Source organism: Eptesicus fuscus, chromosome 9 (genome assembly GCF_027574615.1).
Source record: "Eptesicus fuscus isolate TK198812 chromosome 9, DD_ASM_mEF_20220401, whole genome shotgun sequence".
NCBI classification, from domain to species: domain Eukaryota; kingdom Metazoa; phylum Chordata; class Mammalia; order Chiroptera; family Vespertilionidae; genus Eptesicus; species Eptesicus fuscus.
In genome coordinates, this window is record NC_072481.1 from 44,028,480 (window position 1) to 44,042,413 (window position 13,934).

The 13,934-nt window shown below is 42.3% G+C and overlaps 1 long non-coding RNA gene across 1 annotated transcript; it reads right to left on the minus strand.

The window, feature by feature from the left end:
* Positions 1-12,127: 12,127 nt before the first annotated feature.
* Positions 12,128-13,530, minus strand: LOC129150287 (uncharacterized). The gene is made up of 3 exons (XR_008557040.1): positions 13,503-13,530; positions 12,539-12,621; positions 12,128-12,192 (listed from the first exon to the last, which is right to left on the minus strand). It is a non-coding gene; the product is annotated as an uncharacterized LOC129150287 (long non-coding RNA).
* Between the last annotated feature and the right edge of the window lie 404 nt (positions 13,531-13,934).

Below are 13,934 nucleotides of genomic sequence, written 5' to 3' on the forward strand. Positions count from 1 at the left end.
ATTGATCCGTGAATGGAAACAAGCATTTCACAAACACCGACTGAGCATCCCTGCGCCTGGGCCAAGTGCAGGGAGTAAATTCAGAAGCACATAGGATATACAAGGACCTGCTGCCAGGGACACCCCTGAGCACAGATAGCTCAGAAATAAACACAGCCATGTGAACTGGGGCAGGTGCTATGAAGAGCCGGACCCCCTGAAGGAACAAAAAGAGGACAGATGTAGCATGAGCAAGAGAGAAGGGCAGGGAAGGGCCAGACCTGGAAGGGGCCAGGTGATCAGGGCCTTTTAGGAGGAGTTTGCCAATGACAATTGTGATTGACACCTGTTGTCCCAGCATAGTTGCTAATAGCACCCCTTTCACCCTCAGGAGTATACCAGTTTGGACAATAAATGATAAGGTCACCCTGCTCATAGGCCATGTGAAGAGGTTTAGGTATATCCTGAGCTTAATGGAAAACTAATGAGTTTTAAGCAGGAAAATGATAACATTCATTGAATGAATGAATGATTGAATGAATGAAAAATGAAGATTGGAAAAATTTTCACAAAGCAAACAGAAGATAAAATAAAATATCTGGGGAGAAGGAGAGCAGGTTCATAGCTGAGAAACACTAGGCCCACAAGGAAAGATCCTGAAGTCTTGATGTGTTGAGTGGTATGTTGGAGGCGATGCTAGCCAGATGCCTTCTAAAAATCTAGAAAAGAATGAAATAAGACATTCTAAAACTGAACAGGAAGTGGGGACAATTGAGCCTCACTTTTTATTTGTCTTTGGGCTTCAAATCAACCTCACTCATTGAATATCTGCTCTGGGCTAGATACTGTGGGAAGAGAAGCGAGTCCAAATGTAGAACCTGGTGAAATAAGTATATAAATGGAAAGAAATAATGTGTATAGATTATTATATATATTATTACATAATATAACATTACATATTATCATTATTGTAAAGGTGCATATTATTATATGTTAGATACATAATATTATACATGACATTATGCATACAATATAAATGAAAATCTATATATATAAAAGCCTAAGTGACTGTCTGACCATCCGACCGGTAGCTATGACATGCACTGACCACCAGGGGGCAGACGCTCAATGCAGGAGCTGCCGAGCTGCAGTGACTAGGCAGCTGCAGTTTTCTGGTGATGCACCCGGAACCAGAGAGGAGGGAGCCCGATTCCAGGGTGCGTCACCTGAGAACCACCCTCTTGCAATCCGGGACCCTTCAGGGGATGTCAGAGAGCAGGTTTCGACCTGATCCCTGCAGGCCAGGCTGAGGGACCCTTACCGGTGCATGAAACAGGGCCTCTAGCAATTATATAAATGTGTGAGGAAATGAAATAGAAATAAGAGGGCTAAAGGAGAGAAGGGAAGACCAGTACCACCCTGATGACTGGTGTAGACACTGTGTGCAGGAGGAGTAGAGCGAAGGTGGGGAGGGCAGGAGAGTGATTTTGAGGAGTTGAGATAAAGGTTAATCTTGAAGGAAGGATGGGTGGGGAGGAGGGTGGAAGGATTCCAGAGGAGAGCTGTGGTGTTCCCCGGCTGTAGAAATATGATGGTTTTGTTCTACATTTATTGTTTTAAGTGCTTTACAAATATTAATATGTATATTTAATCCTCGCAACGTTGCACAATGTTGGCAACTCTAATTCCCATTTTTACAGGTGAGGAAACTTAAGCACAGAGAGATTATCTATCCAAGCCACACAACCAGCCAAAGTCAAAACTAGAATTCAAAGCCAGGCACTGGCTCCAGCGACCATGTTCTCAGGGACTGCATCTCCTGCTCTGTCGTGTTCCGCAACCACGGAGGGGCCATTTGAGCTGGGCTAGACAGCCATAGGATGGGGACAGGTTAATATAAGAACAAGGGCTTTAGAGCCCAACAGCCTGAGTGTGAATTCCCATGGGCAGTGAGACATCGAGCGAATTTGCCTGCTGAGCGGCAGTGTGCTTCTGTGGAAACAGGGTAATAATGACACCTCATACATGGAAATATTGTGAAATTAACTAAATCATGTCTGCAAAGTGACGTTCCTTAAACCATGGCTGGAAAGATGGGGGAGCTACTTGACATGAGAAAGCTGAGCACGGAGGATTTTAGAGAGTGGGCTGCAGGGCCAAGGCTGGGGCAAGATGGGGCGGGGAAGAGGGTTTTGCAGGCTTGCCTCCCGAACAGTGTTTGTCTCTGTTGTCCCATTACATTCCCCTCACCTCCCCTGCAGGATCCTCACTCTACTATGCTCCTTCTACCCCATTCCCAACAGAGCAAGCTGGGCCCTGGCCATGAACTGCTCTCTGTACTTACCTTCAGCTTTTTACTCCATAATCCAATCGTGTTAAATGTCATGGTCAAAAAAAAAAAAGACTTGTCCAATATATGGGTTTCATTTGTATGTTCTGATTGGGAGGGGAGCTGGAGAGGTGGTTAGTGTTTGACTGTCATTAAGAAAAAGCTTCCTTTCCAAGGGAGAAGCAGGGGATGCCCGCACAGTGCCAAGAGCCTTAGGAAAGGGCTTTGGGGTTGCTGTGCCCAGGCCCCCTTCCTTCCTCCTTTCCCCCAACTATCCACCACCCCCAGTTGCCTCCCTCAAATCTAGAGGGCAAAAGGCAGTGTGGAATTTCAGAATTTTCAAGAGGTGCAAGAGTTCATGGAGGAGTCCACCAGGCTAAGTGACTTGCAACTTAGTAGCAGCCTCAGGATCTGAACCCAGTTTAGCCTGACCCAGAACCTGGACTCATTATTGCTGCTCAGCTAAACTCTGATAAAGATGATATTTTATTAGAGGTTCAACTATTCTCAGTTATTTAGAATGACAACATTTTCTTTTAAGCTAATCAAGATGCTTTTTGTTGCTGCCGGTGGCAGTCCCTCTGTATATACCTAGAGAATCCAATCTTGAAAGCCTGTATGCATGGAAACTCCTGATTCTTTGAAGATAGACAGGCATGGATTTAAACCTTCACGCTCCAGTTTTATAATCTCTGGCAAGCCACGCAGCCCCTTTGCCCCTCAGTCTTTTTATCTACAAAATGGGTACAATAATACCCACCTTGCTGGATCATAGGCAGGATTTTGAAAGACAGAGCACAGGGAATGTGGTAAGATCCCCATCCATAGCAGCTCTTGCTATTATCAACAGGATCTCCATTATTTCTGCAAAAAGTCACCTGTGAATCCCTCCTCTCTGTTTGAAGTGGCAAGTTTGCTTCCACGTTTATTGTCACCCTCTGTGAGGCAGGTGGCAGGGGAGGCAGGCCACCCACCCCAGCTTCTCCGTTCCAGCATTCTCTCTCCTCCAGGACACAACCGCTGCTAGAGCCAGAGGCGGGCAAGACCATCACCCTCCACATTTGTCATCAGACTTGATGGATAGTATTCCCAAGTTAATGTCATAAATGCTGTTTGGAAATTACAAGTCCATGCTGCTGGTGGTCCAGCCAAAAAAAAAAAAATTAATTTATAATCATGAATATAAATTTCATAGATAGTATTATTGTCATTCAGGGTTTGAGTTATGGTACATATGGGGAGTGGCTTGTGGAACAGAAAACCATGTCGCTATAACTCAGTGTAATTCCAATGACAATAGTTATATCTATCACTTTGTTATAAATCAATCGATATCCTGCATTCAGAGAGCACGCCTCACCTCCCCAGCCGCACAGTGGGGAGTGGCAGGGAGGCCTGGGAGCTTTGTTTAATATTGCCGGCCGTGCTGACTCATGGTGATGGGAAGGCAGAGAAGAGTTGCTTAGGAAATTCTTGCAAGAAACTTCAAATACCTTATACCACTGGACTGCACGACCTGATCTATGAGCATTAAAAAAAAGTGAAGGACACACCAAAGTCTTTAGAGATATGTCTTTTGCTTGCATTTTCTCTCAAACGACTACATTTTCCGAACTGGGAGTTATTTTCTAATTGCAGACAGGACTCTGATCGAAACAGCACCAATCCCAGAAGAGCCCGGCCTGCCTTTGCAGGCCTCTCTAAATGCCACGAATCAGGCAGTATATCTTTCTTGTTAATCTCTATTGGTTCCCTCCCAAAGGCAATTGACCCCGGGGAAAGGTAAAACAGGAAGAATCTGAGTGCCACCGAGCTAGCATATAACTGGCTTTGAAAGTGCACTGCTGGGGAGAAGAATACCGAAATATCACAGGGAGCAGTAGCTTGAGGAGAAAAGAAGATGGTTTGAAGTCAGTGGAAAGTAATTTTGCCAAGTGCAGAGTTATCCAGTTAACCTATTGTTCAACATAATGAAAAGGCAGGGCTATCCTGAAGTGTGTTACAGTATGTAGTTTGCCAATTACCCAATCAGGGGGCATTGCTCATTCAGCCAGATTGAGGGCATTACCCATACTATTTTATTACTATTAAGCCTCAACTTGGCATATTTTTATATAGACTATAGGGTGTTTAATAGCCATGCAAAACTAGGACTGTCTGCATCCTTTCTGGCCTAAGTCCATTGTCAGAGGGCTCCATTAGTTTTTGTCCCTGCAATTAGGGTGTTACAATATGCAGTATTTTGACTTATATACACATTGACGGAAATGTAGGAGTTGTAAGAATTGTGATGGTCCCTCAATTTAAAAAAAAGGTAAAAACAGGTGCATAGGGTATGAGGAAAGCCAGGATAACTGCCTATCAAAAACCTACACGGCACCTCACAGTCTGTGGAAAAAAAAAATCTTTATTTACAGCCTTCTGTATACACCCTGAAATATTCTCCACCTCCAAGGCTAGAATTGTGAGTAGATTTGAAAAGACTTTTCAGAAAAGCTGTGTTAAATCATGCTAGCATAAAAGCAACTTAAAATTATCTTTATTTTAGAACAATTTAAAACTTTATTTTTAATATAGGAAGTTCTTACTAAGTTTGGTCAACCATCTCCTTTACAAATATCATTCCAGAACGTACTTAGTGTACAGCTGATGTTAATTATTGGGAGCCCTACCTACGCACTGTTATATATTTAGCAGTACATGTACTCTGAATTATTCTCTTTTGAAGAAGACACTACAACATTTCCATAATAAAGCATTTCTCCCCGTGTGCCTGTGGTAGGCTGCTCAGTGGTGTCAAGTATTTTTTGACTTTGATAAAAATGTACTGAGGGTCAAGATCATCTCTTAATAGTTCACACTTCTATTTAATAACCTGCCTCCATGTCAGAAGACTCCCCTTCCCCATCCTTATTGCACTTCCAGGAAGTATTATGCACTACCATCCTATCTCCGGATGCTCATCAGCCGAGTCCATGTTATTCCATATTCGGTCCATTCCAGAGAAAGGCTAAAGGAGACAGAGGGTACAGATCTTGTTAGGTGCAGCCTCTGACACTATCACTATCAATTGTCTTTTGCTGAGACTGATCATCACCTCAATTATCTAGTGTCCAGCCTACCTGATAGGTTTTTGCAAACTATAACTATTCTGTCGATGAGCATGGAATAATGACAGCCAGGGGCAAATGGACAGAATACAAAAGAGATAAACCCAGAAGTAAAATATGTAAGTCTATCTCTGCTTATAGACATACAATATGCTTTCGGTACCAAGCAATTTAACATAATATATAAGCAGTGGCTTCTCTGCAGGCTTGTTGAGATTATGCTCATATGCTAAGTAAATTAGATAGAGCTGTTGGCTTAAATATTTTTCCAATTTTATCATTTCACTGGAAACAAACTAAGTATTTAAAAATATTGCAGTATGCCAAATGAACGTAAATATATAGAATTTTTCTTCAAATCATTGCATGTGTAATTTATAGTAAAAATAATTTTAGACTTAAATAGGGATCCTTTATTTAAGGGAAGATATATTTTTCTAAATGATTCCAATTGAAATTCAATTTCAAATTGAAATCATGAATCAAGGAGAAAAGGAAAATACACTGGTAAAGTATGCCAAGGCATCATAGCATACATATTTTTAGCCATACACAGCTTCACACAACATGAGAAAATAGATTTTAGTGCAATATTAATTGAGGTTTTGCCAGTGCGTGGTTCAGGAGGATAATTTGAAAAGAATACATTACCAATATATTTATAGCATTTAAATAAATTAAAATTACACTTCACACATCAATAATGCAGCTGTTAAATAATATTTTTATTCTATGTAAAGCCCATCCATTCATCTCGGTTGTATAATAAATGACCATAATTATGGAGCTTCATTGGGAGGAAGGTCATTGGTAACCCTGTAATTCCTCATTGGGGTAAGAGAGGAAACAGAACTGTTTGTGATGAATGTATTCAACCTTTTGCATACTTTGGTACTTTGGACCATGCATTAAAATGCAGTCAGAAATTAAGTTCTTCACTTCCACAGCATTTTTAATCTGCTGGGTTGATGTTTTCTTTCTTTCTTTTTTCCCATTTTTTTTGTTGTTGTTGTAAATCAAGTCTTTCTTGAAGTGCTTCCTTGGCAATTTCTTTTTCCTTTGGCTGCAGTTGTGTGTGTGTGTGTGTGTGTGTGTGTGTGTGTGTGTGTGTGTGTGTGTACACAAATTTATACCAAAGAGTATGCCTGCCAAATGCAGGCTGTCCTATGTCACATAAATTCAGGTTGGAAATCTTTTCTGTAGAAATAATTTCCTTAATTTTCAACGCTTCATTTTACTTCTAAGGGGAAACATGATCCTCGCACTCCCCTCGCACTGCGGCATTCTAAACGTGAACTGAAGTTCTCAACCTCATTTCTAGATGAGCTCTTCCCTGGGCAGGTCTCTATTGTCAGGTCACCAGGGAAGGCATTTAGTCAATTTTTTTCCCCTTGAAGAATCTTTAGCTGTAACCTGGAAGATCTTTAGTCTGAACCTGGTTTCCGTTCTCCTTTAATGCCAGGACGAGCCCTGTTTTTCCTAGAGGAACTAAAGATACATAGAAGTGGATGGGAATGTGAAAAGTAATGGACCAGTGACAAATAAATTACAGAGAACGTAACAAATTAAGACATTAACAAAGATAGCCGTGGTTTAAATTATCTGTATCCCCTGCTTCCTTTTAACCCGAGGGACCAGTGCATTTTCTGTCCTTCCCAGGAGCAGGCAAGGCGTGGGCTTTGCATATGGAAATAAGAACAAATGACTGCTAATTCCTAATGAGAAAAATTTCAAAGTGAGCAGGATTCCCTGTGTGTGCCATAAGGTCTTGTAATTGAAAGGTCTTTGGAAAAAAGGGTTCCAAGCACAGGGAATTCATTTTAATGAAGCTTGGATTTAGTCCCATTATTCTAATAAAGTGTAATCAATTGGTGCCGACAATCTGAAGGTCTAGTTCAGCCTCTGATTAGATCTTGGTTGTTTTTAAGGCGACGGGCATGAGGAAGGGAAGCGCGAGTTAACAGGCTTTTGGGTCAGTGGTCCACACTTCCTGAACCGAGTTGGAAGTTTTGAAGGAGGGCAATTTGGAAGCTGTCTTAGTATAAATCTAAAGCGAGGCTCTGGCTGTCTGGGGGGACTGGCCCTCGGCATTCCCCAAGACATGCTTCCAGCCGATTCTACTCTTAATCCAATTTACTCAGTCGAATAAGTCCCACTGCTTCAGCTTGCCAACAAATTAAAATCCAGCTTCATAAAAACACCTTGAATTTGGAAGGTATTGGCTGGCCCACTAGACTTGAAACTTCATTTATTCTGGCTAACTTCTCAATTATCTTCCCAGCAGTGGAGATGTGTAAAAGTGCAAAAATCAATAGGGTTCTATTCCCATTCTATTGGAAAGGGAAAAATTAATGAGATAGGACACTCTCTTAATCAGAAATAAATGTTTTAATTCAGATAATGACATAGTTTTCCCTCGCTGAAGGATGACAAATGCTGGGCTGCGCCCCCAGCAGAAGCAGTTTCAATTTTATTGTAAATATAAAAGGTATTGATCGGTGAGATGTACAAACCACATTGCTTACAAAAGCCATTCAGGGGGACTGGGAAAACTATTAAGCACTGGGTCAGAAATCAATAAACAACACTGAAATGTAGCAGAGGTCGCCCTAGGCTTTGTGGCATCTTTGAAAGCCAAGTGGCAGGAATAGTGACAGAAATGTCTCTTGTGGAGCAATGTTGGGGATGAAGAGGGTCAGATGTTTAATCTCTTCTGTGGTTTGACAGGTCCTGGGAACAGAGCTAATGCAGTCTTTCATGGATGTCTTTGATTTAAATACATGCTGATTCATCCCCTTGCTGACAACTGTATTTATTGGCTTTGCGGGGGCCACATGCATTGGCAGGGAAGAGGTCACGGCATATTTTGAAGGTAGAAGGGGTTGTGTTTATGCAAATGACCACACCTCCATTCACCCTTTCTCTTCTCAGGAAACACACACACACACACACACACACACACACACACACACCAACATTTCTTTTAAACACACCGACAGATGGGAGTACAGTCTACCAGACTGAACCTCACATTAGAGCAATTACAGGGCACATGATAGAACATGAACCATTTTTTTTGTTAACAGCTGACTTAATGTAATATTTCTTTTGGGGGGGGTTTAATTTTAATACTCGCTTTAAATTAAAATGTATTTTAGGTTTCCTTTTCTGATTCACAGGTTAATGTATTCACAACGGTGTTCAGAACACCCTCTTTTTCTACATGTTATTTGGGAGCAAAGAGATTATAATTTATCATTAACTTCCTCCCAATTTGCCCCTCCTGCTTCTCCTCAGGCAGTTTGGAAGCTAGACGATAACCCAGATTACAGATCATCCTTACAGAATTGGGTTGAATCTTTAAATAACATCAAGATAATTATGGGACTAAACACACAATTTATTACTGAAAATGCTAGCCAAGAAAGGGGGGGAAAATACATAAGGGAAGAGATTCCATGCATGTAGGTGGAATCCAATTTTTCTAATAAGGCATTTATTTGAAAGGTTTAAAGATGAGTATTAAAACTTTTCACAACATCATCTTAGAAGCAGAGACAAAGCCTTCCCTTCCCCAAAACACCAGCGCTGTGCCTTGTGTTACTAGAGACTCTGCTCCCCTCTTGACACAAGTATGATTATGAGATTGGCGAGGGTCAGGCTGCCCATCAGTAGGTGAAGCGTTCAGCTGCTGAGGATTTGAGTTTCATCTCACCTCAGATATTATGTCAGTTTCATGTCATTTTCATCCCCGAGAATGATTTGAGAGTGCTCCTTGTCCCCTGTTATTGCGGTCACTTGACCTCAGATGTAACTTCTGTCGAATACCATCATTTTAACAAAGTCAAGGAGTTGCACATCCCTAGCCGCGTTTGACCTTTCCAGCCTGCCGCTCCCCGATTGGTTCTGATGGCAGCTTTTACTGCCCCCTCCATTCCCAACAAATGAATGTTAAGGCCTCAATGAATTGGTTCACATTGGAAGTTATAGTTTTTCATTGCCATGAGCATTTTTAAAATGGGATCCCCCGCCCCTCTTTGTATTTGGCCTATAGTACTGATATTTTTCTTTTTTGCATTTGGATGCTCAAACATAGAAAACTACTTTCTGCTTAAAAACAATATTCTGGCCTCCAAATCGCAATTCTACACTGGTCACCTAAAACAGAGATGACACGCCTTGAGTTCTTATCTGGGATATATGTTCCTTATCTCCTCATAATTCCTTATCTCCCTGTACCTTGTCTCATGTCCTTTTAGAAATTTTAAGTTATTTTTAAATTTATAGAAAGAAGAAAAACAATCAGGTCATCATAATTTTAAAAAGCTCTCAAACTAGAATAGTTTGAGCTGGTCCTAATGAACTCATGGACTCACAGTAAAAGGGAGTTCCATTCCTACACCTATTTTTAAAAAATTATTATATTTTTAAATATATTTTTATTGATCTCAGAGAGGCAGGAAGAGGGAGAGATAGAAACATCAGTAATGAGAGAGAATAATTGATTGGTTGCCCCCTGCATATCCCTCATTGGGGATTGAGCCCACAACCTGGGCATGTGTTCTGACTGGGAATCGAACTGTGACCTCCTTGTTTATAGGTGGACATTCAACCATTGAGCCAGCCAGGCTCTCCATCCTATTTAATAGAAGAAGCTGCTGGCCTGAGAGGGTTTAGGAAACGTATCCCAGTTTACATAGCACGTATGGGAAACAGAACAGAGACCAGAACCTTTGCTTTCCAAGTTATGTCCTCTGTGCTCACAGTTGTGGCCACACCCAACACCAGTCCTGAACTTAAGGGCCTCTCACTCTCACCATATAGGGACATGTATTAGAAGTACAGCACCTGGCACAGTGTGGGACACCTGGAACAAGGGCTGGCAAACTTTGTGAAGGGCTACATGTGGTTGTTGTCATGTAGTCTTCTCTGTGTGTATGTGGTGTGTGTGTACACAATCTGTTAAGTAGGTAAAACCCATTCTTAGCTTCCAGGCTGTACAAAAACAGTCTGCAGGTGGGTATGACTCATGGGCCATAGTTTTCTGACTGAGTCCTGAACTAGAAGGTGCCTATTATATGTTAGTTGGTTCTAAGATGAATGTAGGCATAACTGTCCACTTGAGGATCAAATTGGTGAGAGTGCTTCCCACAGCATAATGCTTTATCCATGTTAGTAGTTATTGCCTCCTGGGAGCTAACCCAATTATAGGATGAAAGAATAAGCTAATGAACCACTGGCCCCATATTTGAAATACACACTCATCTGAACAACAGTGTTACCTAAACCAGAGCTTCTCATTTTCTTAATGAACTACCTGGAATTAGTGCTACTAGGCCATTTTGGCAAGCAAAAATGGTACATGTTATTGTCTAACTAATATCATGTCTTTCCAGCCCACCCAAACAGGTTTATATGTGAATCTCAGGTTGAGAACCTCTGCTTTGAATCAGGGACTATTATTGATTGTCTTCCCATCCAGAGAGGTGGCATGAAGAAGCCAAGTACATTTCCCTAGGCCATGGGGTCAGCTAAGATTGGGACCTGAGGACCTTGTCACTTGCTCTCCTTCTACACCACAAAAGTAGACTAGTGCCCAGAGGGGCCACTCCTGCATCCTTCCACCCCCATCCCTTGTGACCCTCCTCGCTCCAGCATCAATATCTAGCTGTTAGTAGGTAGGTTACAGTGAGCTTGAATGCTGGGCTGTGGAGACAGGAATCTGGGCATGGAATGGAATTGGTGACATGTAGGAAATCGGGGCAGATTCTGAGCGCAGGGCATCTTCACATATAAGGCCTACAGTCAGTTTAATGATTTGGAGGTGGACCCATGCTCATCCCAGCAGCTGACTAAATCTGTTCTCACTCCCTCAATCAGATGGTTTCAATGGACTCCTCAAGTGACAGGTGTATCCTCATAGCCCAATTCCCTAAGATTTGGGGAAGATTTTTCTAGACTCCACCATTTGGCAGAACTGGAAAACTATTTAAAGGGTCATCTTTCAATTAATATTTACTAGGCACCTACTAGGTGTTAGGAACTCTTCAATGCAAGTTAGTGTTATACAAATTCTTCAATACAAGTGAGCTTTAACACAAGTGACAAAAATTCTTGTTGGAGTTTCCATCCTAGTGGAAGGACCCAGACAATGCACAAGCAAACAAAACAACCATGTAGTGGATTAGGTGATGATTAGTTCTCTAGAGATAAATTGAGCATGAAAAGGAGCAAAGAGTGTGTCAGAGGAAGCTTCTGTAACCAAGTGACACTTGAGCAAAACTGTGAGGGAGGAGGGACAGGAAGCCACACAGGTGTGTTCAAGGGAGCAGCACAGTGGGGGGGTGGGCCTGTGCCAGGTGTGTGGGGAGTGGCAAGGAGGCTGGTGTGTCTGGAGCACAAAGAGTGAGGGAGACATTGGAGGGATCTCAGAGGTCAAATCATGCAGGGCCTTACAGGTGGTTTCCTCACCCTCCTCCATGCTGTCTGACCTGACCCCTCCCCTCTTCAGGTGAATTTGCATTAATATCTACCTGCACTGTCCAGTTGGGTACTCAGTTTTCAGCTACCTGAACCTTTCCGTGGAGGTTTTGTGGGTCTCGAAGTCCCCTCTCCTCAGTGAGGCTGTGAGCTCTCCAAGGGCAGGGGCGACATACTAGGCTTTTTCTCGCACTTTCCAAGAACAAACTGTGTGGCTTTCCAGAAATGCTGCTAATTGATTTGATGAAGAGATTGTGTGTATGTCAGGGGAAAGAGAGTTGAGGATAATACTCTCTGGAACCAAGAAAACAAAAACATTTTAACTTAAAAAAATTTGTATTTAATTTTAGTTATTTTTTTCATCACCGTTTACCCTCTCTATGCCCTTTTCACCTCCCCCCACCCTGCAATCACCACACTGTTGTCCATGCCCATGAGTTCTTCCTTTTTCTTTTTTGCTCAATCCATACACTGCCCCTCCCCTCCACCACACACACACACACACACACACACACACACACACACCCTTTCCCCCCAGAGCAGACTGCCTGCTCTCTATGAGTCTGTCTCTATTTTGCTTGGTAGTTCTGTTTGTCCACTAAATTCCACGTAGGAGTAAATACATTAACTTTCCAATTACCTTCCACTTCCTCAGGAGTGCTGGTCCCACGTGTCTGACCCATGCTGCCGTGTAGAGAGCCTGGCCTGAGACGGTGTTCGCTCCTCCGGGGAGGCGGGGTGGTGGAGAGAAAGAGCACTGGCTTTGGATTCAGAAACCTGGGCTCGAATCCCAGCTCCCTAAACATTTAGGTGGTCTGTCTTGGAAAAATTACTAAACTTCCCTCAGCCTCTGATTCCTAATTCTGTAAAATGGGCATGGTCCTTACCTCTAAATGGTCGTTGCAAGAATTTAAAAGGTCACGTGTATAAGACAGGGCCTGGCCCACTGTAGTTACCTAACAAATCATAGGATTGCTATTGTAACAATGAAAAACAAAAACCATAGCCAAGTTCTAAAAATTACGTTGGATATTATTTTTGTTCCTTGACACTTTATCCTCCTAAGACAATAAATCAGGAGTTAGTATTAAGCCTTCTAGAAATGTCTTTAAATGGATTTCTGGGAGCCAATTGGGAGGGGTAAGGTGAAGTACTAGTATTTGAAGCGGAGGATTTGCATGGTGAAGCACAGTTGAAAACTGGATGGACTTGGACTACCACCCGCAGATGTTAAGGTCAGGGGCAAGGGTCATGGCTGAATGGTGAGCTGCTTGAGGTCCCTGCTAGGAGACAGGATCCTTCCTAACTGGTAGGCCAAGGGAGGTCTTGAAGGAGTGTGGTAGTTACCTGCATTTATTACTTCCCCACCAACTTCTCTTCCTTGTTTTTATATCACACAGTAATAAATTATTTTGTGTCATCACACTTTTAGAGTAGGTCTGAGAACACACATCTGATATTGACCATTATTAAAACTGGGAGGATTTGTACAAAAGCAACAACATAATTTTGGTATATCTTTTTTGATATGTATTTATATTTTACATTTCCTGGAATCATAAAATAGAATGCTAGAGATGGAAAGGGATTTAGGCAGTACTCACTCTTTAATATCATTAGTTTCTGATGAGGAAATTGATGTCCAAGTATTTCACCTTGCCCAAGGTGAGTTCACAGCCTAAGGACACATCAGAAAGCTGTGGAGTTGCTCTTTATTCAACACTTGTTTCCTTCCAGACACGCCCTGGGCACGGCATCTACAATGCCCTTCACACTTGCCGCATCTGCATGAAAGGGATCACATCACCAGTTGTACAGGTGAGTAAACCAAGGGGCAAATACCACAAGAGCACACCATTCGTTAAGTGGTGATTCAAATTCACTTTCATCTGTATCCAAAGTCTGAGCTCTGATCACCATCTCCTATGGCAACAGAGCTGGGAATGGGACCGGGAGCCAGTGCTCCCTGCTCCAAGCCACGTTTTGCACCTGTCAAGGTTCTCTAAAGTCGTTTCCTGACTTAAGCCAGGCAAGCA